This window comes from Giraffa tippelskirchi, chromosome 8 (assembly GCF_054371585.1).
Source record: "Giraffa tippelskirchi isolate mGirTip1 chromosome 8, T2T-mGirTip1v1.2.pri, whole genome shotgun sequence".
NCBI lineage: Eukaryota > Metazoa > Chordata > Mammalia > Artiodactyla > Giraffidae > Giraffa > Giraffa tippelskirchi.
In genome coordinates, this window is record NC_137282.1 from 14,214,832 (window position 1) to 14,242,606 (window position 27,775).

General features: G+C 39.8%; 1 protein-coding gene and 1 non-coding gene across 9 annotated transcripts in view; both read right to left on the bottom strand.

Annotated features, from left to right (window-relative positions):
- Window positions 1-27,775, bottom strand: part of LOC145518640 (uncharacterized) — a 379,656-nt gene that overhangs the window by 24,122 nt on the left and 327,759 nt on the right. The gene's annotated exons all lie outside the window — the stretch shown is intronic.
- On the bottom strand, window positions 27,315-27,450 carry LOC145519324 (small nucleolar RNA SNORA51). Its single transcript, XR_014063730.1, has one exon. It is a non-coding gene; the product is annotated as a small nucleolar RNA SNORA51 (small nucleolar RNA).

A 27,775-nucleotide genomic window follows, 5' to 3' on the forward strand; every position in this document is an offset into this window, starting at 1 on the left:
ATTAAAAAAACATAAGACAGGGGACTTCCCTGGCGGTTCAGGAGGACTCCCGGCGTCCCCTGCAGGGGGCGGACGTTCCATTCCTGGTCGGGGAACTAAGATGTAGCATGCTTCGTGGCATGGCCAAAAATAACTAACTAACTAACTAATTAATTAATTAAAATAAACAAATAAGATGCATTTTGAATTTATACTGATTTTCCAGTTAAAAATCAAGACTATAGAGATTTTACTTAATACCATTGATCTTACATCAATATTTCATTTGTCCCATGCCTCAAATCCTAGTTCTCTATAATGCCAGTGTAATTACTCATTTGCTCATCTCACATTATACACACAAAATTCTCCTAAGAATAATATCACATTACCACCAATGATATGGTTAGCAAAAACAACCACATTTTTTATTTTGCAGTTTGTTTCCTTTGCGATCTATTCCACTGTGGATGTACGGCCAAATTATCGTGTTTTAAAGTCCCTTGAAATATTTCCTCTCTGACTGGCTATGCCAAAAATTGAATCACAGTTATTTTTTATTTCATTTTAGTTTTTATTTCTAAGTTCTTCCAAAATTTTTTGTTTTAGAATTACATAATACATATCCATGATTTCAAAGTCTAATTTCTAAAGCAAAATGTAGTCAAAAAAGTTAAGCTTGAATTTCTGTTCCCTTTATCTTATTCCCACCTACCTACCATGGGTACCCTTAACAATACGAGCAAATACATTTATATTTATATGGATATACATGTATACCCAGATGTATATACATATATACATTTACATACATGTATTTATATTCTCTTCTTCCCTAAAACATGATAAACTATACATACTTTTCTGTATCTTTAATTGCGTTTGTGTCTGTATTTAAGAAGCTGACGCACAGCGAAGGGCAGGGAATGTATGGATGTGAGGTATCCGGCAAATACAAAGCTGAAAATCATTACATAGTATACTGAACAGTTGTATTGTTTCCTGGCTTTTCCTAATGAAATTCTTAATTGCTCTTTACTTGCTCTTCTCTGTGCCTGGTTTTGCCAGATAAAAATGCTTCTTTGATTTGCCTGAGTTGATGATTACTCTTGAATTCTGACAGACTTTCCTACAGGTGTTTATAAGAACAGGCTGCAAAATTCCCATTTGCACACATGTCCTTTATTGCTTCATGCACACCCCATGAAAAAAGATCTTGACTTTCCAATATATTAGCAATTTAGAGACAGCGTGTGCTCTTTTTTCAAATTTTATTTTCAGTGTAATGTACTACCTTTTGCATTTAACAGAGTTGGTAATAAGTGGAAACTGAATTAGTCAATTTCACTATGGATTACTGTTCAGTTGAAGTCAGTTTTCTTTTGCAGGCCCTCTGGAATTAACATAATGAAGTAAGCTCTGTCACCAAAAGGAAAACAAAGGCATTTTTCAGGCTATATGTTCTTCTTTTACTTTTAAAACACATTTCCTTTCAATTGTGTCATGAAAATGAGTGCTCCTTAAGTACCTTAGACAAAATGCAATTTCAGATTCTTTTACAGCACACTAAGTCTGGAAAATGGAGTTAGCATTACCAAGAGGAAGCAAGTACATACCAATGAAATTGTAGATTTGATAAACATTTCAAAACAAGTGGGTCTGTGGGTGCGGATGTCTAAGAAGAGACTCTGAAGTGGAGAATGAAGGCGCTTCCATGAATGGACACTATGTGGTATGTATTTGGGGTAGCTGAATTGGAATACATGAATTGCTGAACTAGAATATGGACATTTTGTGAAGGGCTCTGTAACTACACACCTAACTATATACACAGATCTTTTCAAATAATGGAATCAACAAGTCATATTCTTCCTGAAGTTTCATTTCAAGAATCAAAATAATTCCATCTGAGATTATTTTAACAGCATTGAAATTACCAAAAATTGCAACATGAAAAAAACAAATTAGGAGTTAAGTATCATGTACTAAGAAAAAGATTCATTTCTGATTTCTTTTAAATAACAACTTCTCTAACATTCTCAATTCACCAAAAGTAGGTTTATTAATGATAGTAATTTTTATAGCTTTGTCCATGTAAGATCATGGATAACCTTGGGAAGTCAAGTCAACTGCAATATTTATGTGGTTAAGTAGCAGATGGTGAGGAAGTGGGAAAAGCTGATATAATTTGCTTACACTTTGCTTGAAATAATATTTATTACTCTTTCAACAACTCTGTGTGTATATGAAAAAGAGGTAGGATGGCAGTGTGAAGGAACAAGAAGATCAAAAGACAGTTTTTTCTTTTCTGTTTTTGACTGTGTAAGCGTAATTTGCTAGACCTTAGTTCCCCAACCAGGGATCGAACCCAGGTCCCCTGCAGTGGAAGCAGAGAGTCCCAACCACTGGACCGCCAGAGAATTCCCAAAAGGACAGTTTTCTGATGAAATTTTTGTGGTTGGAATGCAATTTACTTTATTTTAAAATAGTTGATGTTTAAGTTTTAAACTTCTATTTTAAATAATAAAAATACTTTTCTTTTTTTTTTTTGCAGGTAAGACATTCATTTTGGTAAGAAAAAAAAAAATCAAACCAACATAAAAAGGTCCTATTTCCTTTTAAGGCAGACCCTCATTTATTTTGGTTTTTGCCTGTTGGCTCTAGCAGGCAATCACGTGTATTATTTTCCTGAATATATTTCCCGACTTTTCTTTATGCAAATGTGAGCAACTATGAATATGTCTTTACTACTGTAAATAGCCTCTTTGTCACGTGGTGTGAGGTGGAGAGGAAGGAGAAGTATTCTATGGTCATTGATCAGATTTCACGCTGTTCATTAGTCCAATGAAAGTCACAAATGTTTCTTAGCTTTTCATCTCCTCACAAGTGGAGAGAAAAAAAACCTGAAAAACACTCCCTGGGAAAGGGGCCGCGGGTACAGAGGAAACAAGATGGCGAGAGCTGGCCAGATAGAGCTGGTATCTGCTTTCCTCCAGGTCAGTTAAGCTCTGCCAACACCCCAGAAGCTTAGGCTCTTGTTAACTAGTTTCTTCTGAGGATGAGCTCTCATATGTCGACTCTTTTTTTTTTTTCAAAAATTGTGCATCATCTAATATTTTAAAAGTTTACGTTTTCAGGTGGTCACCATTATAATCATATCTTGTACCTATTCATAAAAATAAACTACTACTTTTATATTCCTTATCTCTCTCCCTCCTTTCTGCCTCAGTGTTCCCCTAATTGACTTAACAGTATTTTCCCTTCGTGTTCACCACTGTACTCTTCAGTCAGTCAGTTCAGTTGCTCAGTCGTGTCCGACTCTTTGCGACCCCGTGAACCACAGCAGGCCAGGCCTCCGTGTCCATCACCAACTCCCTGAGTCCACCCAAACCCATGTCCATCGAGTCGGTGATGCCATCCAATCATCTCATCCTCTGTCGTCCCCTTCTCCTCCTGCCCTCAATCTTTCCCAGCATCAGGGTCTTTCCAAATGAGTCAGCTCTTCCCATCAGGTGGCCAAAGTATTGGAGTTTCACCTTCAACTCAGTCCTTCCAATGAATTTTCAGGACTGATTTCCTTTAGAATGGACTAGTTGGATCTCCTTGCAGTCCAAGGGACTCTCAAGAGTCTTCTCCAACTTCACTGAACTGTTAAATATGTGTCTATTTCCACTATTTGGTTTGCCAGCTTTAAAGGCTATCTTTTGCCTCCTAGCTACTAATGATGAGGCATCTGTAAGTTATTACTTGCACCTTCTTGCTTTCTTCTCTTCATGTTAGCTATTTTCTATGTTTTCAAGCCATCTTATATTTCCAATCATTCTGTTACTCTTATTTGCACCTTGGTTTTAAGTTTAATTGTAGCAAAATAGAGTCTCCATTTAACACTAGTCTGCGGCTAAGCCTTTCCCAAGTTTATAGTTTTTTTCTACAAGTAGAACTTATGGAAAAAGTATTCTCTGAATTTTTCCATTTTCAACAGTTTGTAGTTGGAGACTTACTTCCATGGCAATCCAGTAGTTAAGACTGCATAATTCCACTGCAGGGAGTAAGGGTTTGATCCCTGGTCCTGGCACTGAGATACCATATGCTGCATGATGTGGCAAAAAAAAACCATTAAAAAATAAATAAATAAAATAAACTGCTAGTTGGTAGTTATTTTACATAGCTATTATCTTTTATATGCTTAAAGGATAGCTTGGCTAGACAGAACATCTTTGACTTGTACTCTTTCCACCTTCAGTATTTTTCAGGGGCTACTTCACTGTTTTCTGGCACTGGTATCATGTTAGAGACAGACGTCTGATGTCAGTTTAGTTATATAAAGGGTATTTTTTTCCCCTTAGAATTAACTTCTTTGGTGTCTTATATGTGGAAAAATTCTTTTGTTATCTTTAACATTCAAAAACTTTACTAGTAAAGTGGAATACAAACTTTACTAGTAAAGTGTACATAGAGTTGACTATTCTGGCCCATTTTTCAGGGGACCAAAATGTAGATTCAAAGTTTCTTTATTTTCAGAAAAAAAATTTTTTAATACTTGTCTTATTTTATTTTCTGTGACCTGTGACCCCTGCAGTGGAAGTACTGAGTCTTAACCACTGGATCACCAGGGGAGTTCCCAGAAAAGATTTTTGAATTACATTTTAAAATATTTGCTTTTTCGTTTGTTTTTAAGAAGTCCAATACACATATATAACTGAATCACTTTGCTGTACATCTGAAACTAACACAAATTGTTAATCAACTCTAGCTTAATTTTTAAAAAAATCCATATATAAATATGTCGCCTGCCTTTCATGTCTGCCCTTGTATCCCCTCTAACTCTCCATTCATTTTACTTTTTTTATTTTCTCATTTTTACTCTGTGCTACAGTGGCTACTGACAGCCAGAGTAACTATCTTTCTTGTACTCTTTCCAGTAACCTTCCTTTCTGTGAGTCTTCCTTCTCCTTTTTCTCTGGATTCTGTCAGCAGATGCTCACTGCTCTCTGTCGTGTGGCCATTTCCCCCGTGTTCTTATTTTTCTGCCTTGTGGTCTTCCTTCTTGCAGTGATTGCTTCATAACTCATTTTAATGGGGGGATCTTTGGCTAAATCTTCAGCTGCAACTTGGCAGTATTTTTCTGGTGACTGTTCCCTTGTAGGAAAGCTTTACTACTTTTTTACACATTTGTAATAGTATTTTTGTATGGATTCTGTGCCGCTGTTCTTTTATGACTCAAGGTTAAACAGGTTAGATGCTTCTGGACCTGCTGTTTGTAGTTTTCCATGGTGGGTGGGACTGGGGCTACGTGGGGCAAGGAAAAAAATCTTACAAATCAAGGGTCCCTCTTCCGCAGCCTGCAAAACAGACTGTAGACTCCAGTATGACATTCCCTTGTGTTTTTCTGTGTGACTTCTCAACAAGCTTCCACCCTTTTCCAAAATTAATTTGTTCCAGGAGGGGTTTCTGCTACCAGCTCTGGGCTCATAGGAGGCTGTTTCCATGGGATTTATTTCACAGATATTTCATAAAATAATTTCTCACATCATCTATGTCTCATCCCAGCCTCCCTTGTCACTTTTCTTGCCTTCTCTGTTCACTGGGGCTTCTGGATAAACCTCAGCTCTGTTTTCAGCCATTGTACCTTGGAATATGCCCTTGATCCTCAGGAAGTATACTGTTCCCAGTGCTTTCTGGGGTCTCCCACACTTAGATTCCTCACCATTTCCTTCACAACTCACTGCTACTCTTGATGTCAAATACCGTGCCAGCTCCCTTACAACCCTGCCCCATCAGCTTTCCAGCTTTTTGTTTCATTTCAGAATGTGTGAAACTTTTTGCTTGTACTTTTTTTCCCCATTACTTCTTTCTATGGTTTCCAGGAGGAAGGGAGGAGATTCTAATTTATATTCTTACCAGTACATACTAGTGTGATTCTTATTTGTTAGTTTTTAGTTATAAGTGAGGAGACCTGAACACCGTAAAAAAGCAAAAGGAAAAAAAAAAAAGGCCAACAGAAAGCCAGAAACTAAAAAGAATATGTCATTCAAGAAAGAAATTCTTGAGAGATGCCAATACAGCGTCAATACTACACACAGAGAGAGCTCTCGTCCTCCGGGACAGAAGGGAAGTGAGATTAGGGTACCATCCAGGGGGATCGTGAGATGATGGGAAGCCTTTGTTGTTAGTTGAAGTGGAAATGAGATCAGGAATTGATGCTAGATGCACTGGCACTTTTCAACAAGGTAAAGAGGAAAACAAAAAGGTCACCTCTTAAGAGTTAGGCAGATGGAGGTAACTCTGGGAAGGATTTAGAATCATCTTCTGTGGGACATTGAAGGTGTTAACAAGAGATAGATAAACATTTATCTGCACAGTCCAGCCGTCTCCTTGAACTTGGAGAGATGAGTTAAGAGATGACAGAAAAGGAAATTTCACACCGTTTTAGGTTCAGCCTCTGGGCCTTACAAGATTGGGGGAAAAAACGAAAGATGAAAGGCTCAGGGTTAAGAATTGGTACAGAAATGGCAGATGTTCATGAGGCAGAGTAGGGGGTTCTGCCCGTGTCTGGCACCTTGGCCTCCACCGAAAACTCTATCCATCAACCACAGGTCATTTGCCGCTCTGTTCAGCCTACACAGTAATAAAGAAGAAAGGCTTGATATAATGTAAGGACAAACGAACTTCTCTGGCTATTTTTCATAGTTATGAGCATCCACATAAATATTACCTAAAGTCTAAAATTCTATATAAAAGATTATGGCCAATAATACTCAATTCATTCTTTAGTTAAGTGCTCTGATTTATCTCAATATGAAAATCATTGCAGGTATGTTTAAACCAGGGAAAACATTTTGGTTCAAAAGAATCACTTTATTTGAAGAATATATTCTAGTACTTTCTAATTTAATCTGAACAAAGCCAAAGTCTTGAGTGTGTGTGAATGATGACAGTGAAATTTGTTTACATCTCAAGTTTAGGATGTCTATGTAATATAAATGTATGTGTGTTTTTACCTGAAAATTTAAAATATGTTACCGAACCTCAGCTGGTACCTCTCGTCACATAAAAGTCCAATAAATTGAAGGATTAGATGTTGGGGTGAGGAATAGTGACTTTATCCTGAAATTTATCACACTAAGAAAGTGGTGGACTAGTGTCCCAAAGAACTATCTTACCGGAGTTATTAGTGGAATTCAGACTTCTTTTTTAAAATTGCACTTGTTTATTTATGTATTTTTGGCTGTCTCGGGTCTTTACTGCTGCATGCAGGTTTTTCTCCAGTTGTGGCAAGCAGGGGCTACTCTCCATCGTAGAGCATGGCCTTCTCATTGTGATGGCTTCTCTTATTGCAAAGCACGGGCTCTAGAGCATGGCCTGAGTAGATGTGGTGCACAGGCTTAGCTGCCCCATGGCATGTGGGATCTTCCCAGACCAAGGGTCAAACCCATGTCCCCTGCATTGGCAGGCAGGTTCTTTACCACTGAGCCACCAGACTTCTTTTATACTGAAAGGGGAAGGGGTGTGGCTGGTCGTTGCAAATTTTTTGGTGCAGGAAACTTTTTGCAGCTATCCAGGCAGGTCTGATCACAATGTTCCTATAAACTTCCAATAGGACGCTTGTTTTCTCTTCTGCGACTTTTTACCTCTATGTGAATGGAAAAGTGTTATGTTTTAAAGGACAAGCATAGGAGGGAGAGCCTTGAGAATGTGCTATCCTGTATATTTCAGGCCATAGGCAACATTCTTTTACAAAAGGTGCAGAGCCCTCATGATTTAGCACAGGCAACAGAGCACAGGGCTTAGAGATAAAGGAGAAGATCCAATATGGAGTCAGGTTTGTTCTTCTCTGTTACAAGTAATCTTTGTTTTTATTCACAGAAGTGCACATGTTTTTAATCACTAATATGTGTCTCATGTAAACTGATGAAATCCTTACCTCTGAGGTTCTGAAAACTCCCAAATCAGACTGCACAGAACAAAGCCAACATGGGCCTCCATCACAAACCCACTCTGAGATTGAATAAGCAGAATGTTTTAAATTGAAGGTGAACAGACATTCAAAATCTGACCAAATTCCATAGAGAAACTTCTGACCAAAGCAGAATATAATAGGAGGTGCTGCATAGTCAGTAGAATAGGTACAGAGCTGAGATTCTAGTCACAGCATATAATCAAATTCAAGCTCTTGAATCATCAGATTCCGTTATTTAAAGTGGCATAAATCCTTACAATACTTTACTTGTTCTGTAACCAAGAAAAATTACCCCTACTTGATATCCTCTTGACTTAATTGAATCATGATTCAGGTTCAGGGGAAAAACTGGTCATTAACTGCTTGCTTGCTTCTAATTTTAAGTAACCCTGATCTACAGAAAGCAAGGGTTCAAATGCATCATTTCCAAAAGGAGTGCCACCTCTATGATAAATTTTCAAAACACAAAGGTCTGTATCTTCTCATATTGACTCATTACCACATGAAGAAGTTTAAAAAAGAAAAAAAACAGTAGCAAAAACACCTGCCTCTGGTTCTTAAGGGAGATCTTTAAGGCAGCCTTATAATAGTTTCTTGAGAAACAACAGACACAGAAGCGCAGAAGGATGCCAGCTCCTGGTTGTGGCGATCGCTTGTTTGTTGCTTCACTTTTGTTTTGAACCTGGGCTAGACAATCCTTAAAGAGGTTTAAGGGTGCTGATTAAATTAGAACACATAACTTTTTCCCATTTGTTAAAAGTTAATATTCCTGCAAGTACTTAACGTTCAAAATTGTCTAGAGTTTTAGAACTGAGGAGAGAGACACAGCACTAGTAGTGGGATTGAAAAGAAATTGGTTATATCTTCTACTTGCTTAAGAAAACAAAGGAAATCAAATCAACAGAGTAATTTCTGCCTCTCAGAGAGGCAATTTAGCAGCTTGACTATATGGGAAATTGAAGGTTTAGGGGAAAATATTTCAGATTCAAACATTACAGGAAAGTTACCCAAGGTGGTCTTTAAAATAGCTTATACACTGTTTTGCACAGCACTGCATAGTGTAAAATAGGAGTTAAGTACAAAAAGCTGCAGAGTCTCTATAGGAGAAAGCAGGATAAAGAAACCATACTTAACATGTAATGTGGAGAAAGAAATTATCTGGGAGAATTTAGAAAATAATTCTTCATGTATCTCCTTTATTTCTTCTCTATCAGCTGAAATCACCTTTACACATTCGTGGGCCATAATAAATATTGGTTCAACACATGAATGCCTTACACTGCAATGAATCACAACCACCAGCACTACTACAATGTAGGGAAAGGAAATAAAGTAATAGAAGAAAAAAACTGTGACTAGAAAGATGTGAGGTCATGGTATCATCTGAACATAGTGGTTACAAGCAGAGACTGGAATTTGGACCCAGGCACATTCAAATCCTGACTTTACCATCTCTCCTTCTCTGTCACCTGGCAAGTCATTAAATCCTCTTAACTTCAAATTTTTTCATCTACATAATGATGATAACAATGGCATATACTTCACTGAGCTGTTAATGAAGGTTGTATGTTATAAGGCATGTTAACTAATTAGCATATTATTACCATATAATAAGAACAAGTACATATTAGCTATCGTCATTATTATCTACAAAGCAATGGTCCAACTTCTTTATTTTTGCTTTTGTTTCAAGTGGTTTAGATGTCATATATAAAAAATATAATTGCCAAGATCAACGTCCAGAAGGCTTTTTCCTATTTTCTCCTAGAAGTTTTATAGTTTCAGGTTTTACAGTAAAATCTTTAATCTATTTTGAGTTAAGTTTTTGTGAGCTGTATAAGACAAGAGTCTAGTTTCACTCTTTTGAATGTGAACATCCAGCTTTCCTGACACCATTTATTGAAGACATTTTCTTTTCTCCATCGAGTATTCTTGGGTCCCTTATCAAATATTTGTTGTTCAGTTGGTAAGTTATGTCTGACTTCTCACGACCTCATGGACTGCAGCACACCAGGCTGCCCTGTCCTTCACTATCTCCCAGAGTTTGCTCAAACTCATGTCCACTGAGTCACTGATGCCATCTAACCATCTCATCCTCTGCAGCCCTCTTCTTTTGCCTTCAGTCTTTCCCAGCATCAGGGTCTTTTCCAACGAGCCAGATCTTCGCTTCAGGTGGCCAAAATATTGGAGCTTCAGCATCAGTCCTTCCAATGAATATTCAGGATTGGTTTCCTTTAGGATTTGACTGGTTTGATCTCCTTGCAATCTAAGGGACTCTCAAGAGTCTTCTCTAGCACTGCAATTCGAAGCATCAATTCTTCAGCGCTCAGCCTTCTTTATGGTTCAGCTCTCAAAGATTTCCCTGGTGGCTCAGTTGGTAAAGAATCTGCCTGCAGTGCAGGAGACTCAGGTTCGATCCCTAGGTCAGGAAGATCCGCTGAAGAAGGAAATACTCCAGTATTCTTGCCTGAAGAATCCCATGGACAGAGGAGCCTGGTGAGCTACTGTCCATTGGGTTGCAAAGAGTTGGGCACGATTGAGTGACTAACATTATCTCACATCCATACATGACTACTGGAAAAACCATAGCTTTGACTATACCAACCTTTGTCAGCAAAGTGATGTCTCTGCTTTTTAATATGCTGTCTAGGTTGGTCATAGCTTTCCTTTCAAGGAGCAAGCGTCTTTTAATTTTATGGCTGCAGTCACTGTCTGCAGTGATTTTGGAGCCCATGAAAAGAAAATCTGTCATTGCTTCCACTTTTTCTCCTTCTGTTTGCCATGAAATGGTGGGACCGGATGCCATGATCTTAGTTTTCTGAATGTTGAGTTTTAAGCCAGCTTTTTCACTATCCTTTTTCACCCTCATCAAGAGGCTCTTTAATTCCTCTTCCCTTTCTGCCATTAGAGTGGTATTATCTGCATATCTGAGTTGTTGATATTTCTCCTGGCAATCCTGATTCCAGCTTGATTTCACATGACTTGGTTTCATCCAGGACAGCATTTCATATGATGTACTCTGCATATAAGTTAAATAAGCAGGGTGACAATATACAGCCCTATACTCCTCTCCCAATTTGGAACCAGGTCATTGGTCCATGTCTGGTTCTAACTGTTGCTTCTTGACCTGCATACAGGCAGAATATAAGGTGGTGTGGTATTCCCATCTCTTTAAGAATTTTCCAATTTGTTGTGATTCACATTGTCAAATATTAGTTCACCGTATATGCATGGGTTTATAGTTCACAAGACTGTATTTATATTTGAAGTTTGCAAAGATTGTAGATCTCAAATTTTCTCATCAAAAGAAAAAATGTAACTGTGAGAGGTGATAGATGTTAACTAAACCTATTGTGATGATCATTTTGTAATAAATATTGGCCAAAACATTCTTTCTGGTTTTTCCATAACATTGTATGGAAACCCAAACCAACTTTCTGACCACCCCAATACATTTATCAAGTTGTCATGTTGCACATCTTAAACATAGGCAATGATGTCATATATCCATTATATAACTGGAATAATGAACAGAGGAGAAAAAAAAAAACCAAAACACCACTTTAAGGTTTAAGCTGTCCTGCAGGGAAGGAATCACCTCAAATGTCATTATTTCAAAATCACTTAAACCTTGGAATATCTATTGGAAAGGTGATTGAGAAAAATAAATAGTAAAAAAAAAAAATTACTAAATGTGTTTATATATTCAATATAAAAAATTGTAAAAGTAGAGGTGATTTGGGGGCCCCCTGCTGACTTAGAGTAAAACAACCCTGGGAAGAAGAATCAGCCTGAAGAGTATCTCTGGAGATAAATGGAAGGAGACGCAACAGTTCTCACAAAAGTGGCTCATTGCCCTGATGAAGAGGATCTCTTTAAGTGTTCATGATTGCTGAGACTGCACATCGGGAGACGTTAAGTGAAAAGAGAAAAGGGAAAATGTCTTCCTCTGTCAACTGATGCCTTGTTGGGGGGATAAAGTTGGAAGGGCAGGTCCACAGTCCAAGGTTTGGGTCCAGCTGCTTCCATCCACTGGTCCCGAATCAGCTTGTTCTCACTACAGTGAAATGTTACATTGAATTCCCGTGAGCACAAACTCTCAACCAGCAGCCTGTGAATGCTACAGTCAGTCGAGTGGTCATAGAAATGCAAGACTGCACTCACCCCATCAGCCAAGATATTAAAAGTTACAGTATATTGATGGTGTCATAAGATAAGCAGCATGTAAGGTTATACTGTATGTAAGGATATTTCTATAGGATAGGTCCTATAGAAACCACACGCTGACTGGACGCAAGCAAACCCTTCTTGCGGGTCCAGAGCACACTACTAACCTAGCATGCTGTTTCCTTTGATGGGAGATCAACCGTGTAAGTTTGCAAAAATGACCTAGACAAAATAACTCTCAGAGGGTGAAGAACATAAAAAATACACAGAATTGGACGTGTTGGGGCAGAGACCTAGATGTTTCTCTCTCAAGACTTCTACCTACATGCAGAATGATATATGCTATAGGTTGAGTATTTATGCTGCCCTGAAACTCACATGTTCAAGTTCTAATCTCAATGTGACTGTACCTGGAGACAGGGCCAGTCAGGAGAAGAAAACCCCACATGCTCACATACATGGAAATGTGTAGTAAAATGCCAAGTGAAATAGAAATCATCACCATCATCACGGGCGACACTCATAAAGGCATCCTTTGTTGTGGGCACAAGGGTAAGCGCCATTTGTGGGTTAGCTCATTTAATCATTATTACAACTCTAGGAGATAGAAGGGGCTTCCCTCATAGATCAGTTGGTAAAGAACCTGTCTGCAATGCAGAACACCCAGGTTCAGTTCCTGGGTCGGGAAGATCCTCTAGAGAAGAAAATGGCAACTGACTCCAGTATTCTTGCCTGGAAAATCCCATGGACAGAGCAGCCTGGCAGGCTACAGTCCACGGAGTCACAAGAGTCTGACACGACTTAGCAACTAAACCACCACCACTGCCAGGAGATACGGATATTATTATTCTCATCTGAAGATGAAAAAGGAGGCTCAGAGGGATCAGGTCACTTGAGGGATAGATGGCAGGACACCCCTGAACAACAGGCAGAGTATGGAACTCAATCTCTTACTAGTCAACAATAACTATCTACTCATACAAGGCTCGGGCTTTCTTGGTGGCTCAGTGGTAAAGAATCTGCCTGCCAATTCAGGAAACATGGCTTCAATCCTTGGGTTGGGAAGATCCTCTGGAGTAGAAAATGGTGACTAACTCCAGTATTCTTGCCTGGGAAATCCCATAGAGAGAGGAACCTGGCAGGCTACAGTCCATGGGGTCGCAAAAGAACTGGACACAAATGAGCAAATAAACAACAACATCTAAGGTCCAGCTATTATTTTTAGGCCTTTGGAACATTTGTCTTTAGACCCCTTTAGAACATACTTAATGTAAAATATATTACCTTGCATCATGCAGTTTTTTTGTTTTTTTTTATGGAATCAGGTTCATGTAGGCTAATAATTTGAAGTGACAAGCTGAAAGATCTAATTTAGAACTTTTCAGCTGGTTTTGTGATTCAGATCACAAAACCACTAGCCCAGTCTTTTATGCAGAATGATGAGGATGTCAGGAAAATATGTGATGGTCAAACTGGAGACACCACTAAGTACAACCAAAAGACATCTATGTCAAAGCAACAGGACACGAGGTTTATCACACATCACAAACATTGTGGATCATGCTGGCCCCGCTTGAAAACTTTTCATTGGACTTGGACTTGGACTTGATCATTGCCTTGGAGTAATCAGGCATGAACATTTTATTTTCTCCTAGCTAACCAGAATATCAACACCTGCTAAGAAATCAGGAGAGAAAAAACTGGCTCCATATTGGTCTGATCTTTGTCAAATTTCAAGAGGTTGGAAACCTGCCACTTTCTGCTACTAACCTGCTTCCTTCTGCGAAGAAATAGCACAGACTTAAACCTATGAGGACATTGAAAGCAGTTTTATATTTCTTACAAACCACTGATCCAGAGACACTGTCTACCCTTGGTCACTAAGAAGCTGACTTATTCAAGGCTCATGTGATGTATGATGTGTGTGCCTGCTCAGTTGCTCAGTCATATCCAATTCTGCGACTCTATGGACTGTAGCCTGTCAGGCTTCTCTGTCCGTGGGATTCTCCAGGCAAGAATACTGCAGTGGGTTGCCATTTCCTCCTCCAGGGGATCTTCCTGACCCAGGGATTGAACCCAGGTCTCCTGCATTGACAGGTGGATTCTTGACCACTGAACCACTCGGGAAGCCAGACTTGTGTGACAGAAGGGGCTTTTTACACCCACAGAGCAGGGAGGGACCAGTTATGGTTCTCTTAGTCAGAAATTCCTCCCAAAGTGTGCAGAGACCTTTTAGATAGGAGGGGGTGCATCCATTATCCAGACAAGAGGTAAAATAAGGATGCCACTGAATCAGGTTTCTACTAAGGTATTATAAGGAAGATTGTGGCTGGAAAAGTAGAATTAAACAAAAGCAAAATGACTTCAAGTGGAGGTATCCACTCTTTGTATTAGCAACATACACACAGAGCTGGGATGTGCTTGTCACCATCAGTGGATGCTCTTTATGTTCACGGCTCAGGCAAGGGAACCTCCCGTTAGCTACAAAGTGTGTTTCCTCCCATTTTCTGCGGCACAAAGTAATATCAGATTTTGTGTCAGTGGTGCTAATGGTGACAGGTGTCCCTAACGGGGTCCTGTTTGTGGGTGAAGAAGGGTTATTACTGTCATTATTTCTTCCTCATCAAGTGCTTGCTACAAACTACGTGCCATATGGGATGGTGAGCTCCTCCCCGTCCTGTCAGGGCCCAGCGCGTTTGTGCGCGGACGATGCTGAATGGAGATGCTCCCTGGGGTGGCTCAAGCCAGCGAATGGCTTTGGTGCACTTCGGGCTGACAACGTGATTTGCAGCCGTTCTCCGTGATGCCTCAGAGCCACTTCAAATCTTTGTCAGATGCCAACCCGGTGGGGACAAGCTGACTTTGGTCTCTTTATTTGTTCCTTTGGGAAGCTCAACGTTCAACCCCCGTGGAATATTTCCTGAGAGTTCAAATCTGTGCTGGCATGAGGGGAAGGGCAAGAGATAAGGAGCAGGCGTGCTCTGATTCCTTGAATTAAATGGAGCTTCTGACTGTACAATGCTGCAGACTTAGAAACACTGGGCACAAGATAACACTAAGCGACATTGATCAGATACCTGTGTTACAGGCATTTGTTGAGGCATGTTACGGACGTCATCTCATTTAAACCACAATTGTGTGTTTCAATAGAAGGGATGACTGTTGCCTTCATCAGACCTGGGAGGGAAGGATGGGGTCCAAGTAACCTGGTAGCTCAGCTGGTAAAGAATCAGCCTGCAATGCAGGAGACACCAGTTTGATTCCTGGGTCGGGAAGATCTGCTAGAGAACAGATAGGCTACTCACTCCAGTATTCTTGGGCTTCCCTGGTAGCTTAGCTGGTAAAGAATCCACCTGCAGTGTGGGAGACCTGGATTCGATCATTGGGTTGGGAAGATCCCCTGAAGAAGGGAAGGTTACCCACTCCAGTATTCTGGTCTGGAGAAGTCCATGGACTGTATAGTCCATGGGGTCGCAAAGAGTTGGACACGACTGAGCGACTTTCACTTTCACTTTCACCCTACCTGTGGTCACACAGCTGGTAAGCTGCAGAGGCAAGCTATGAATCCAAGCCTTCTGGCTGTTTCCAGAGTCCACCGGATAATTTGTAGTTTCTGTAGACTTTGAACATGTTGGACAAGATATTTCTGTTTCTGAATTCATAGGACCTCAATTTCATAAATAGTTTTCAATTAAAATAATGAATGTTCATCATGCTCTTTGCAGTCAATTTCTTGTTGTGATGTAAGAAAATTCAGGGACTCTCCTGTTGAAATACTGGATCTGACCTCATTACACAGTCATGGCTCATACTTTTTAAAAAAAAAAAAGCTGTTCTATTTCTCCAGACATCACAATCTGTATCTGAGAGGCTGTCTGAAAGAGCCTTATTATGGCAGCTTGTTGCTGACAAGTAATACACTATTGCCATCTATTGTAATGGAGAGTAAGTTGATTTACTGCAAAGGATAGTGAGTTAATAGGAAACATTCAGTATGCAGCTGGGAACCGCAGTTCATTGCTTCTGTCCACAAGAATTTCTCAATAGCTTGGGGTGACCCTGGTGCCTGCTCTCATGGACAGTATTTGACCTGAAGAAACTCAAACCTCACTCACTCCAGGGTCATGAATCGTATTCACTGATGATGAGGCTATGGGAGATAAAGCAAATCTTTAACTCTTTTTCTTTAAACTCAACGAGAAACATTAGTAGCATCTTTTGCTAAAGCAGCCTTTTGCAGAAGATCTCATTCCAATACCAGCATTGGAGCAAGGGAGACTGGGATTAAGCTCCTAGGGGCTTCCCAGCTTGACAGTGAAAGAAATGACCTCCTGTCCTTCCCCATTGGCACCATCTCTTATTCCCCAAAGAGATGCAAATAGCGCTTCACTGATTTCCGAGGGCTGTCTACTGTATCTCATTGCTGTACTGCCTTCTAAGCTGATCAGAAAGCCTTAGGGGGTCATGATACCCACTTCATTTCCTGCCCGTCTTAAATAAATCTGTGATCTGCTGGTTGGTGCTGGGATCATTCACAGCTAACGTCCCGGGGTTTTTCATTTCCGATCTGCCATGGAGCCGGCCGGAGAATGCTGCCCATCTCTGGAAAGCGCAGCAAGGCAGTCAGCATCATTATCCATTCAGCCTGTGGCTGTTGAAAATTTGGCACATGCAAGCAAGTCTCAAAAAGTGCCAGTTCTTTTAGGAAATTAACTTGAATCCCTTTCTATTTGTCTGACCCCTTTGGCTTGCTGTCTCTTCCCCTGTGCCAGGAGAACACACCACTTTGGTATCACTGCATTCTGTCTGCTTTCCCGGACTTAGTGCCTGTCTGGGTATCATCAGAAACTCCCACGTTGGTTACATCAGTTTCTACCTCTTTCCTCTTGGCTCTTCACTACCTCTTTCCTCTTGGCTCTTCACATGACTCCTAAGGGAAGCAGGTTAGACTCAATGAATTGTTGGCTGGTAGTGGTTTAGTTGCTAAGTTGTGTCCAACACTCGTGACCCCATGGACTATAGCCCACCAGGCTCCTCTGTCCAGGGGATTCTCCAGGCAAGAATTCTGGAATGGGTTGCCATTTCTTTCTCCAGGGGGTTTTCCCTACCCAGGGATTAAACCCAGGTCTCCTGCATTGCAGGTGGATTCTTTACTGACTGAGCCACCAGGGAAGCTCCCAATGAATTGTTAGAACTTCCCAATTGTGTTTTCCATAGCAATTTTGAACTTTAGACGTTTAAAATAATGGATTTATGCTTCTGTGAGGCAACATGGAATAACTTGCTTAGAATTCCTGTACAAGAGATCCTTTCTAAGCCATGCAGAGAATAGTGCTTGTGCTTGGGACATCCAGTTCTCTGGTTTGCCTCATTGATCTCCTGCTCATTTATTCCTTAGTTCAACAAATCCTACCAAGCTCAAACTACAAGCGAAGCACGGAGGCAGGCACTGGGGTGCAAAGATGAGTGGGAAATGATATTTATTCTTAATGGATTTATGGAGGCAGACATGATACACAGATGCCTCCAGTAGACTATTTCAGGAACATGCAGAAGTGTGCATGGCATGGAATGGGGCTTTGGAAAGTTTCCTGGAGGAGACGCTATCTGAGCTAGAACTTGAAACTAAGTAGGAGCAAGAGGAACAAAGAATGACAGAACAAAGAACTGAACAAAATTCCAGAGACCAACTTTGGTGTAAAGCCAACCCAAGAGTCTGGTATCACTTGAGTGTAAAGTGTTCAGCAGGCAGACCTTCAAAAGGTAATTGTCTATAAAGGAAAAATGATGTGTACAAGCACCACCTCAGATGCCTAGAAGAATCTGGTGGTCTTGCCCATATCTCTGCCTCCAGTAACTTGAGTCTAGATGTGTGATAGTATCTTTGGATTCCTCTTTTTACCAAACCTAAAGACTCTGGATGGTAGCACAGACTTATTAAAATATCTGAAAGCCCCCTGGACAGCAAGGCGATCATACCAGTCAATCCCAAAAGAAATCAACCCTGGATATTCATTGGAAGGACTGATGCTGAAGCTCCAATACGTTGGCCACTTGATGAGAAGAGCTGACCCATTGGAAAAGACCCTGATGTTGAGAAAGATTGAGGGCAGGAGGAGAAGGGGGTGACAGAGGATGAGATAGTTGGATAGCATCATTGAGTCAATGGACACAAGTGTGAGCAAATTCTGGGAGATGGTGAAGGACAGGGAAGCCTGGTGTGCTGTAGTCCATGGGATCACAAAGAGTCAGACATGACTTAGTGACTGAACAACAACAAGCCTAGAATTAGAAAGCATCATGAGAAAAGAAAATGATTGGGACAACTTGTGTGTAGCCTTTATCCAGACCAACTTGATTCCCTCAGATGTAGCCATTGATATTAGCTCTTGCAAACTCATCAAAGATTCCACTGCCTAATTTGACAAGGATCCACTTTCTGTGATTTGGGTGATATAATCAGCATGATGCTGAAGCTGCAGCTCCAACACTTTGGCCACCTGATGCGAAGAGATGATTCTTTAGAAAAGACCCTGATGCTGGGAAAGATTGAAGGCAAGAGGAGAAGGGGATGACAGAGGATGAGGTGGTTGGATGGCCTCACTGACTTGATGAACATGAGTTTGAGCAAGCTCTGGAAGATGGTGAAGGACAGGGAAGCCTGGCAGACTGCAGTCCATGGGGTTGCAAAGAGTCAGACATGACTGAGTGACTGAAAAACAACAAATCAGCATGAAGATGAATCTGCTGCATGTCCCATATGGGTATGTGCCATTTCTCTCCCTGTCTTTGGAATCCACACTTGCTGGAATAGCCCCTCAATGGGGCTCTTGTTCCAGATGGGGGTACAGTAGGAAATAAGAGTCAACTAGACATGAAGCTCTAAACATCCAGTGGTAACATCCAGTAACATCCAGTGGTAACATCCAGTGGGCATAAGGCAAAGTTTGAGGTGCATTTTAGGATTTTACAAGGCTATCTCTCTCTGTCTGAAACCAGCAGAGAAAATACTCCATCAATTCAGCAACTGCCTCTTCTAATGGAATCGCCCTTTCTTCCTGCTTTAATCAGTGGATTGAACTCTCTTTTAGGCTTAAATAACAATGCTCATATCATCTAGGTATAGTCTAATACAGCAAAAAGGAAATCAGCAAAAATATCAAGATAACCAAGAGTTATTATCCAAGCTACTTAAGGAAAACTATGTCTGCTCTGCCTTTAGCAGATCTGGAATTTTAACATCTGCGTAAGGTGGAAAGATACAGAATTTGAGGTAGGCAAAAATGTCTGATAAGAAGAAAATGTATACCTTGAAGAATTATCTTCAGTTTGTGAGCAAAATTTTATAGCACTTAGATCATTTAATCCCGTGTAAGAAAGCTCAGAAATCCTAGTTCATAGGGAATTTCGCCTGTGCTGAAGTCCTAGAGAACTTACGTATTCATGACATATCATTTATTGAAATGTTTTTTTATCTCTTGTATTGCCATTTAACTTTTCCTGGGTTCATAAGAGGTGGCTCAGTAGAAGAGGAAAGGATATGGGTTTTAGAGAGAGAACAAATCTGGATTTGAATTGGATGAAACAGCCTGAATTGCCCATTTTCCAGCTGTGTGCAGTGGTGCAATTAGGTACCAATTCTGAGCCTCAGTTCCTTCATCATTAATATAGGAATAGTGATAGTTTCCTGGATTCTTGGGGTTTCCTGGGTGGCTCAGATGGTAAAGAATCTGCCTGCAATGCAGGAGACACAGGTTCAATCTCTGGGTCTGGGTTGTTATGAGAAGAGAATAAAATATATCCATAATATCTGGCATGGGAATTGGTGTTCATTAAACTATGACTATTATTTCATTTTAGCCATGAAAAATGATTTTTAAGCTTTCAGTCCACTTGCTTTGGGGAAGCCAGCTGCCACGTGAGAAGTTCGGCTACACTGAGGGTTCGGCCATGCAGTAAAGGAAGCAATGTGGAAAGGCTGTGTGTGGAAAGCATGAGCGGGAGGAGAAACACCCAGCCACCCCCAGCCATGCCAGCAGATCCGCTCAGGCACCACACGAGAGGGAAGGAGCCTCTAGAGGACTCCAGCCTCATCGCCGCGTGACTCCAGCAACATGGGAGGCCAAAAGTAGGCCCATCCAAGGAAGCCCAGTCAACTCACACAGCCAAGAGGGATAATAACAGATGTTTGTTTTAAGCTACGAAGAGAAAAAAAAAAAAAAAGAATTGTGATTTCCTTTAAGTAAGCGTTATTTATTACATGCTACATGCTTTGTATTTCCCAAGATCTAGCCCAACTGACGCAAAAATCACTATTTACAAGTGGGCTATTAGTTTCCTTTTATATTATTTTTAAACGAAAATACCAATATACCATATCAATGGATCTCTGTAACAATACACAGATTTCAAAACGCTTGATTTTCTCTCCATGCATTTTCACCAAGGGTTCTCTTTTTTTCAAATGTGTACAAAGGCATAATCACATACATTTTAAAGTAGTGATTATCTATTGAGACTATATGGAATGTTAATAGTATGACCAATTCATCTATAAAACGTAAGAATAAAAAATCAGAAAAAAATCTCACAGTAAAAACACGTATAGGTCTTGGTGAAAATTTTTTGGATCTGACTCCAAAAACAAAAATAAACAAATGGGGCTACATCAAAGGAAATATCAACAAAATGACAAGGCAACCTAGGGAATGGCAGAAAATGTTCGCAAATCATACAGATGATAAGGGGTTATTATCCAAACTATATAAAGAACTCATAACAACTCAATAGCAAAAACAAAAAATCAATCTGATTAAAAAATGAAGAGAGGATCTGAATAGACATTTTTGCAAAGAGGACATTCAAATGGTCAACAGATACATGAAAAGATGCTCAACATCACTAATAATCAGGGAAATGCAAATCAAAATCACATGGAGTTACCACCCCACACCTGTTGGAATGACTATCATCAAAAAGACAAGAAATAACAAGTGTTGGCGAGGATGTGGAGAGAAGGCAAACCTCGCGTGCTGTTGGTGGGAATGTAAATTGGTGGAAAACAGCAAGGAGGTGCCTCAAAATTTAAAACTAGAACCACCATATAGTCTGACAATTCCACTGCTGGGTATTTATCTGAAGAAAGCAATACACGAATCTGAGAGGATACGTGCACCCCAATGTTCACTGCAGCATTATTTACAAAAGCCAGGATAAGGAAACAACCTAAGTGTCCACTGAGAGATGAATGGATGAACAAGATGTGAAATATATACACAGACAATGGAATACAATTAAGCCACAAAAAGTAATGAAATCTTGCCTTTTGACCTTGAGGGCATTATGCTGAGCAAAATAAATCAGTCAGAGAATGACAAACAGTGTATGATCTCACACATAAATGGAATCTAAAAACGAAAAATCAAATAAACCCGAGTTCACAGATACAGAGAACAGACTGGTGGTTGCTGGGAATGGGGAGGGGGTGCAGGTGAGATGAGTGAGAGGGGTCAGAAAGAACTGACTTCAGTTATAAAATAAATAAGTCCTGGGAATATCATGTACAGTGTTAACTACAGGTAATAACACGGAAGTCCTCTCTTATCTCTGGGGGATAAGTTTCAAGACCCCAGTGGATGCCTGAACCCAACATATGTTTTTTTCCCATACATACATACTTATGATAAAGTTTAATTTATAATTAGGCACAGAGATTAGCAATGATAACTAATAACAATATAGAATACTTATAACAATATACTTTAATAAAAGTTAGGTGAATATTGTCTTTCTCTCAAAATATCTTATTGTATATATTTAATGTCTTTTCAGGAGAAATGTCAGCAATCTCAGATATGCAGATGATACCACACTAATGGTAGAAAGTGAAGAAGAATTAAAGAGCCTATTGATGAGGGTGAAAGAGGAGAGTGAAAAAGAGAAGGGTGAAAGCTAGCTTGAAATTCAGCCTCATAAAAACTAAGATCATGGCATTCGGTCCCATCTGCTGCTGCTGCTAAGTCGCTTCAGTCGTGTCCGACTCTGTGCGACCCCATAGACGGTAGCCCACCAGGCTCCCCCGTCCCTGGGATTCTCCAGGCAAGAACACTGGAGTGGGTTGCCATTTCCTTCTCCAATGCATGAAAGTGAAAAGTGAAAGTGAAGTCACTCAGTCTTGTCTGACTCTGAGCGACCCCATGGACTGTAGCCTACCAGGCTCCTCCGTCCATGGGATTTTCCAGGCAAGAGTACTGGAGTGGGCTGCCATTGACTTCTCGGTCCCATCACTTAATGGCAAATAGAAGGGGAAAAAGTGGAAGCAGCGATCGATCTTCTTTTCTCGGGCTCCAAAATCACTGTAGACAGTGACTGCAGCCATGAAATTCAAAGATGCTTGCTGCTTGGAAGAAAAGCTATGACAAACCTAGACAGTATTTTAAAAAGCAAAGACATCACTTAGCCAACAAAGGTTCATATAGTCAAAGCTACGGTTTTATCAGTAGGCATGTATAGATATGAGAGTTGGACCATAAAGAAGACTGAGTGCCAAAGAACTGATGCTTTCAAACTGTGATCCTGGATAAGACTCTTGCAAGTCCCTTGGACAACAAAGAGATCAAACCAGTCAATCCTAAAGAAAAATCAACCCTGAATATTCACTGGAAGGACTGATGCTGAAGCTGTAACCCCTGGATTTTGGCCACCTGATGTGAAGAACTGATTCATTGGAAAACACCTTAATGCTGGGAAAGATTGAAGGCAAAGGAGAAGGGGGTGGCACCGGATGAGATGGTTAGATGGCATCACCAACTCAATGGACATGAATTTGAGCAAAATCCAGGAGATAATGGAGAACAGAGGAGCCTGGCATGCTGCAGCCCATGGGATCACAAAGAGTCAGACATGACTGAGCAACTGAACTACAATGACAACAATTATCTTTACTAAGAATTTATGATGTCCTGTAGCTGTATCTTTTGCAGTTTGAGGTGCAACAGCAAAGCTGGACTTCCACCATTTTACTTTAAGAAAGCACTTTATGACTTCTTCTTGGCATATTCAAATTGCCAGCCTCATCTCTTTGAGGCTATTAGTAAGTAAATTATGGTACTTGAATATAAGCACTGTGATACTTCCACAGTAAATCTGATAACCAGAGAACTACCAAGTGACTAACTGGATGGCATGAGATTTTATCAGGGCTGTGAGCAATTTAAAACTTTTGAATTGTTTCTTTCTAGAAATTTCTATTTATTATTTTTGGACTGCTGTTGACTGTGGGAGACAAGCAGTGGAAAAGAAAACCATGGATCATAAAAGGGACATCTGTATAGTGTTTATATTTGAAAGTTGCTAGAGTAGATCTTAAAAGTTGTCATCATAATAAAAACTTTGTAATAAAGTATGGTAATGGATGTTAAGTTTTTGTGATGATCACTTCAAAATACATACAAATGTTGAAACATTATGTTGTACACCTGCGACTAATATAACGTTATATATCAATTATATCTCAGTTAAAATATCTGCTCAAAACTGAGAGATTCCAGGGATTACTCATCAGTGAAATGAAGCTGCCTCTCCTTGAGAAACTAACTCAATAGCCATGGTATTTAATAATACCTAACTCCACTCTGTATATGGTTCTTAGCTTGTTATTAAACGTGTTTACTTCCTCTCCTCCTACTACCAAAGTTTTGGACAATATGCTGAACTAAGATTCGAGGAAAATTCAAGATGACTAATAGCCACTGATACAGCTTTGCATGCATGCTAAGTCACTGCAGTCATGTCCAACTCTTTGCAACTCTACGGACTATAGTCCGCCTCAGTCCTCTGGCCATGGGATTTTCCCGGCAAGAATACTGGTGGGTTGCAATGCCCTCCTTAAGGGGATCTTCCTGACCCATGGATCGAACCCACGTCTCTTATGTCTCCTGCAAAGGCAGTTGGGTCTTTACCACTAACACCATCTGGAAAGTCCAGATACACCTTTATCAATTCACTAAAAGTTTAAGTGTAATGATTAATTTTTGGATTCTGTTTAGAAATCATGGCATGTAAAAATTTAAAAAAGTGTATTGGGGGTGGAGTTGTTTTCATATTTCTCTTGGGTACCAAAAAGAGATTTGTGACTTCATAGAAAATAACAAAAATTCACATAGAAACTTGGATTAGGCAGTAATTACATTCAAATGTCATATTTAGTCTGAGCTCCCAGTTATTAAGCCAACAGATAGGTAGTTAGATAAAAAGAAAAGGTTACAGTGCCTTCATAGTCTGAAAAAAACCCACACATTTCAGTTATTTAGAAGAGAGAGAGTGTCTGGCATTAAACTGTATGCAAAACAGTCTAATACAAATCTTCTCACTGGAGTTCCTGATTAATAACAGACAAATCCCTCAAAAGAAAATTTGCTAGTGACCCTAAATAAAAATAAGGATATAAGGTCAGATTTTTAACTCAGTGAAAGTATTTTATTCTATCTGGTGTGATACCACCAAAGGGATGAAGACTGCAGGAGCTGGTGGGGAGGGTTTTGCTGGAGAAGCAACAAATTAACCTTATTCATTCCCCATAGTGAAGGAAAAACAGAGCTGAATGCTGAGATCAAGAGATATACAGAAGATGACAAAAGCCACAGAAGAGAGAAGCCTGAGTTAGAGCCAAGAAATTATCACTGGGCATCAGTGATTCAGATATCAGGTGGAGCTGATGAGAGAAAGAGGTGAAAAAAGAAACAGATCCCAAATGTCAGTGGATGGACAAATCACCCAATCAGAGCAATTTCATGTAGAGCTAGGCTAGTGTTTGCAATGCCCCAGAGGTCTTTCCTGGCACCTGATAAGTTGATGTCAAGTGAAGGAAATATATCCTAGACGACGTATTCTCTTTGTCAGCAAACTTTTTTGTGGCTCCAAAATCCCTGCAGATGGTGATTGCAGCCATGAAATTAAAAGATGCTTACTCCTTGGAAGGAAAGTTATGACCAACCTAGATAGCATATTAAAAAGCAGAGACATTATTTTGCCAACAAAGGTCTGTCTAGTCAATGCTATGGTTTTTCCAGTAGTCATGTATGGATGTGAGAGTTGGACTATAAAGAAAGCTGAGCGCCGAAGAATTGACGTTTTTGAACTGTGGTATTGGAGAAGACTCTTGAGAGTCCCTTGGACTGCAAGGAGATCCAACCAGTCCATCCTAAAGGAGATCAGCCCTGGGTGTTCATTGGAAGGACTGATATTGAAGCTGGAACTCCAATACTTTGGCCACCTCATGCGAAGAGTTGACTCATTGGAAAAGACCCTGATGCTGGGAAGGATTGGGGGCAGGAGGAGAAGGGGACGACAGAGGATGAGATGGCTGGATGGTATCACCGACTCAATGGACATGAGTTTGGATAAACTCTGGGAGTTGGTGATGGACAAGGAGGCCTGGTGTGCTGCGATTCACGGGGTCTCAAAGAGTCAGACACGACTGAGCGACTGAACTGAACTGATTATCCTTTTACCAATAGGGAAATTGAGGCTTAGAAAGACCAAGATAGCAAGGAGCAACTTTAAATCTTTTGGAGAGTTTATATGAACATTTACCTATATGTGTGAATATCTGTTTACATGACACATCTCTAGCTATACTTCTAGGATTTATATTTGTGTATATATGTACTTAGTTTCATCACACTGAACCAAAATAGAATCACAGAGTTTATCCAAAAATATAAATTTACCTGCTCATCAATTTGGTTTCCTTGGTGGCTCAGATGGTAAAGAATCTGCCTAGAATGTGGGAAACCTGTGTTCAATCCATGGGTTGGGAAGATTCCCTGGAGGAGGGCATGGCAACCCACTCCAGTATTTTTGCCTGGAGAATCCCCACAGATGGAGGAGCCTGGCAGGCTATAGTCCATGGGGTGACAAAGAATCCGACGCAACTGAGCAACTAAACAGATCATAGCTCATCAATTAACTCCAGAATTTGTCACTGTAGTAAATCCAGGAAAGCTCCTGAATGAAACTCAATTCCACAAAATATGTAGATCAGGGATTGACAAACATTTTCTGTAAAAGAATAAATATTTTAGGCTTTGCAGACCAGACTATCTTTGCTGGAACTACTCAATTCTGCCATTGCGTGTGCATAAAAGTACCCAGAGACAATATGTAAACCAACGAGCAGGGCTGTATTCTAATAAAACTTTATTGACAAAAACAGGAAGTGGGGCAGGATTTAGCCCTTGAGTTTAGTTTATTAATTCCTGATACAGAAGCAGTATACATTATAATCAGATGTATGCAGTATATTACTAATTCCTTTATATTTTTTGTAAGTTTACTTCTCATACAAGTATGATATTAACTGGTCTTTGTGATAGTATTCTGATATTCAGTCACTATGACCAGTATTATACTTTAAAAAATAATAATTGAGAATTTAGTTAGATATTATATATTCATTGTGGATAGATTTTATGGTATACAATTACATGGGTTTCTTCTGCTATAAAAAAAGTTTTAATTCATACTTCCAATAAATTAAGGTGGATGAGTTGGACTTTCAGAAGAAAGATACTGAGATTATATTTGTAGGTAGTGGTGGTTCAGTGGTAAAGAATCTACCTGCCAATGCAGCAGACCCGGATTCAATCCCTTGACTTGAACGATCCCCTGAAGAAGGAAATGGCAACCCACTCCTTGCCTGGGAAATCCCATGGACAGAGGAGTCTGGTGGGCTACAGACCACGGGGTCGCAAAAGATTGGACACGACTTAGTGCCTAAACAACAACAACAGAAGTGACTCTTTGCCTTTTGATCTATTTGTAGATGCCTTACACAAAGAGTTTAGATTTAAAAATTATTTCTGGCTCTTGTTAGTAATATAAAATAGATCTATTTTCCCAAGAAAAAAAGGAAGATTTTTCATCATTCACAATGTGCTTCTAAATTCCATTTAGCTTGGGTAATTAAAGGTTTGGATTCTTTCTACTAAGTTTTTGGCTTTCAGCACTGCCATTTTTCTTTTCTTGGCATTTTTTAAAAAATAAAGATACAGGAGATGCTTAAAAGGGTGAAATTCTCTATATTTTTCTTGGCATTAAAAAAATACATTTATTCATTGCTAATTTTTTTTTGAAATTTTCACTTTACTTTAAAATTATTTCTACTTTTAATTTATTTTTATTTATTAATATTATTTTTATTTATTTTCCATGTCCACCCATTCACAATACAAACCAGGCCAAGGGCCTGCCTGGACTGAGGTGTATGCAGGATGGGTTTACTCTGCCTCCTGTTTCTATATGGTCAGTGTGAGAACACAGCCTGCGGTAAGCACCAAGATGGCTGTTGCTAATATTTTAGATTATTTTAGATTAATGATTCCTACTACTGCTAAAACACACACTTACACACAACACACACAAACTCTTACAACACTAACATTCAATACTGAAGCTCAAACAATGCAAATATTGGAAAAGATGGCAAAAAAACAAATGCCCAGTTTCAGACATCCTAGATCTTTTCTGCTAGTTCTCACACATCCATTTCATGACCTTGGGAAGCTTCAGAGGCCTTGATAGGGACGTCAGGATCCCAGAAGTCTGGACTGGAGTTCCACCTCTCAGCTGATCTGGGCATAAGTTACATAAACCCTGTGTCTTTACCAC